The sequence below is a fragment of the Aulonocara sp. 'chitande type north' Nkhata Bay genome, linkage group LG9 (assembly GCF_057382095.1).
Source record: "Aulonocara sp. 'chitande type north' Nkhata Bay isolate Kocher_YH1m ecotype deep benthic linkage group LG9, A_spYH_male_GT1.1, whole genome shotgun sequence".
Taxonomy (NCBI): domain Eukaryota; kingdom Metazoa; phylum Chordata; class Actinopteri; order Cichliformes; family Cichlidae; genus Aulonocara; species Aulonocara sp. 'chitande type north' Nkhata Bay.
The window spans coordinates 900,690-905,000 of record NC_141352.1 but is presented as its reverse complement, the minus strand read 5'-3'; the positions used below and the strand labels follow the sequence as shown (position 1 = coordinate 905,000).

At 36.8% G+C, this 4,311-nt stretch overlaps 1 protein-coding gene across 1 annotated transcript in view; it reads left to right on the top strand.

Annotated features, from left to right (window-relative positions):
- The window catches only part of LOC147321371 (uncharacterized), a 5,031-nt gene extending 4,207 nt beyond the window's left edge, over positions 1 to 824 (top strand). Inside the window, exon 5 of the mRNA XM_086305302.1 lies at positions 1 to 824. This exon is cut by the window's left edge and continues 265 nt beyond it. The gene's annotated coding sequence lies outside the window, so the exon portion shown is untranslated.
- The last annotated feature ends 3,487 nt before the right edge of the window (positions 825 to 4,311 follow it).

Here is a 4,311-nt window from a genome sequence, read left to right as displayed (position 1 = left end):
AAAAGCTCTCCCCCAAAGTCTTTGGGCTGAAGAACAAAATTGCTACTGGATAGGAAGATTTCTAAAACCACACATCAAGAGAATGCTGTTATGTAAATTACCAATGACTGGTGCTCTTGTGAATAGGAGTGAAACTCTTGTACAACCATCATTTGTTCTGTGTTATGTTTCGATTGAACATTTTAACTTTCAATAATGAATGTTTCACGTGTGGTACATTTGAGTAGCTTGAAGAGCAACTTTGTAATTATTCAGTTATAGCTGCTGCCCTGCGTATAATCAGTGTTAACTCAACCGAATAAAACAAAAACAAAAAAAAAAAACATTCATGATTACCACACTGCAGCACACTGGTAACACTTTAAAGACTATTAATTGTTTTGAAGCGAGTATGTTAGGTCAGAAAATATGTAAAACATTCAGAATCTTCAAGGAAGGACTAGAATGGAAAGACAGTGGTCAATAAGCAGTAAGGAAAACACAAGTTTAATTTTAAGTCTAATTACCTTATTAAAATGCAATTTCTAAATATGGATCGCAGAACAGCAAGTCTGAAACTGGTTAGTTTGTGGATGCATCAGTTTCTAATTGTGATACATTATACTGCTGGTAGTGTTTTATTCTTTTATGTAAGGAGTTTGTTTGTTTTTTTCTTTTTTAGAGGAAGAGAAACATTGGTTAACATTTCTCTTGTCTGTTGTTTCTGTTTTGTTTGAATACAGCTTTTTAAAGCTACTAGTTCATAGGCAAAAGTTTTGTAATTTGTATTATACAAATTGCAGCAATTTTTCTTAGAGATGTGGATTCTTATTCTGTTTGCAACAAATTTTGCATTAATAAATGATGTGAAAGAATGTTGTAGTTTTCATTATTGACGTTTTTAAAAACTACAAATCAGGGTAAGCAATATTTTTTAAGTAAACTTAACTTAATTGAAATAGAGAGAAATTAACAATTTGATTGATTTGAATATACGTTTGGGACATAAGTGTAAAGGAAACAAATTATTCTGGTACATTTAACACGACCTTAGTTGGAATTACTAATAATATTTGACTAAGTTGTATCCACAACAGTTAAGTTAAAGTAGCTTAAAAATATATGTTGGTTTTACTCGCTTAAATTAAATTCAGTGTACTTAAAAAATATTTCTGGATTCAAACAAATTTATTTCGTGCAACCACTTGTCATAAAAAAATTGAGTAAATTGAACAAAACATTTTTTTCAGTGTATCTCACCACAACGTAGTGCCGAAAAAATTATGTAATTCTAGTTTAATCAAACTCAGGGCATGAGGAAAACCGCCTCCATATCCCCACAGTCATGTGACGGAGCTCTCCACATGTTAGAGGTGGACAAGGCCAAGGTCCAATCCTCCTCCCCAGTGTCCTAAAACTATTAAACATGTCCTCACCGCAACACGCCAGAATAAAATTATTAGTTAATTAGCAAATACTTTACTGCATGCTGAGGTGGCAATTCAGCCATTTAATTTATGTGTGTTGAACTAAGGACACATCAAAAAGTTGCTCGACACAACATTAGCCAGACATCTACCTAACCACAGCTAAAAAGAAATTTAGAGTAAACTTACCGGGGCACATTTCCTCAGGTTAGACGAAATGAGTTTTTTCACGTTGAAATGCCAGTTTGTTTTGGCTCTTCCCACTTTGCCTGCCATAGTGTATAACTGGTCATGTGACTGCATAGCTACATCTGACTGGTGAAAGAGTTACAAGAAACTCCACTGGTGGCATGATCTATTATTTGGCTTTCACAAGAAAACAATCACACAGGGATAAAAAGAAACACAAAGAATGGCAAGAAGCTGTTGTATTATTAACTGCAACAGCCGGTCGCATGACAGCAACGGGAAGCCGACGGGTAAAGAGATCGAATTTTTTTTTCTTTTTTTTTTTGCCTGTCCCGTTTGGTTCTTTTGCCATCAGAATTGTTGTCTAAAGGCAAAGAAAGATGCCCAACGGATTTACTTTACCAAACTGACCATCCCAGCCTTGCCGTAATGGTCTATTTGATTCACCTTTTATTGTTTATTTTATTTTCACTTTGCTAAATACGGAACAGACTTGACTGGGGAAAAGAAAGGGGAGAAAGAAAGAGAGAAAGAAAAACAGCGGGGAAGAGGGACGGGGATAAAGGGCAAAAAACAAAAAACAACAAAATAAGCAGACAAAAAATACGTATATCAATCACCTGGATCACCTGTTGAGAAAGAAAAAAGAGAAAACAAGCAGAAAAAAAGAGCAATATAATAAACAACATCACAATGATATATGGGAATATAACAGTAAATGCTAAATATTAAACATTATTGTGCAGCACGTAAGATCGACAGCGCACAGTGTGCTTTGAGGAGCCAAAAAGGGTGTAGTTTGTGTGTGTGAGCACCCGTGTGTAAAGTAAGTAAAGTAAAATTTTATTTATATAGCACCTTTCAAGATAAAAATCACAAAGTGCTTCACAGAAGCCAAAACCTAAAAATAAAAATCAACCAAAAGCAAGTTTAAAAAGATGAGTTTTTAGCTATTTTTTAAAAGCGACCACGGAGTCCACAGATCTCAGGCTCAAAGGGAGAGAGTTCCACAATCTGGGGGCCACAGTCACAAAAGCTTTGTCGCCTTTTGTTTTCAGCCTTGTGTTTTGGACAACCAGCAAACCCTGGTCACATGACCTCAGGGACCTGCTGGGAATGTATGGATGTAAAAGTTCACTTATATATGTTGGTGCTTGTCCATGCAGAGCCCTGAAAGTCAAGGTCAAAACCTTAAAGCGGATTCTGAATTTAACGGGGAGTAGTGATGGTAAATTTGATTCTTTTTACTGAATCGAGTTTTAATGAGTCACTCACCAAAATGAATCGGATTTTTGGATCATTTGATTCACTGAGTCAGTTGACCAGAGAGTTCAAAAAATGTACATTTTCATGTATGTCCTACTGCTAAGATGAGTGATTCTAAAAGAAAACCACTATTTTATAGAGCAAAAAAGAGCAAAAACATTTCTAAAATTAAGCAATTTCCTATCGCAGGTCTTTCCTCCCCACTGCTGTCAGACTCCATAATAAAGACTTTAACTGATCAAGCACACACATCCATACATATGCAATAATACTAAGTGCAATAATCCTTTCTGTCATCGTTGTATTCTTACTCAGTTGTATATAGTATTTGTATTTGTATTCTATTTTTATCTTATTGTATATTTATTTTATTTTATTCTATTCTGTACAGTTGTGTACTGTATTTATTCTTATTGTATTCTAATTTGTGCTTCATAACTTTTGCACTGTCCACTTCCTGCTGTGACAAAACAAATTTCCCACGTGTGGGACTAATAAAGGTTATCTTATCTTATCTTATCAAAATTGCTTAATAAACATTTATTTTGTTTATTTTTATTTTATTAGTATTTTCCTTAAATGTGTCAAATATATATTTTCTCATCTAAATGTCCACTGAGCTGTGAGCCAGGGGACGGTAATGCGCCTTAACATTGGTTGCCAACCAAGAAGAAGAAGAAGCTGTGAGCCAGAAGGGATGGGGTGAGTGAGTGAGTGATTCGTTCGCTCTATGATTCAGCACAGGAGGGAGGGGGTTAGTGAGTCCTGAGTGAATCGCTCGCTCTATGGCTGTGTCCCAATTCGGGGTCTGCACGCTTGAAGTACGCATTTTAAGTGCGATTACGTCACCGCCACGTGACGACGGCTGTCCCAATCCGAAATGTACTTCAAATGCATACTCCAAATGTGCCGTCGATTTCCCCAAATATCAAGCGTGGTCCGGTGCACGCTTCGTGGTCCCATATATCCCACAATTCATAGCGCGGCTGTGGGTGTGGATAATTTTGCCGCAAAATACGGCACACTGCTGTTGGCCACATGTCGGCAAAGTTGTGTGTGTAACCCATATCAACTACTCCCTGTCACATGACCCACGTCAGCTGATTTGAGGTCCCTCTTCTGATTGGCTCCTTCCACGTCGCGGCAACTCTCAAAACCGGCTGTGGAGGGATACTTCCGGGTTCAGAATCAGAATCAGAATCAGAATCAGAATACTTTATTGATCCCTGGGGGAAATTATTTTTTGTTACAGTGCTCCATTTTAAACCAACAGGGTTCGACTCCTGCTGTGGCTGTGAGCTTATGGCATTTAGAACGGTATTGGAAAACAAAGCGTTTTCTATGGAAGAAATATAGTATCATCAGAATTCAAGTATCATACCAATACAAGTGAATTTTTATCCTCCAAATTTCCCTGCAAAAATATTCACCTGCAAAAATTCACCTGCAA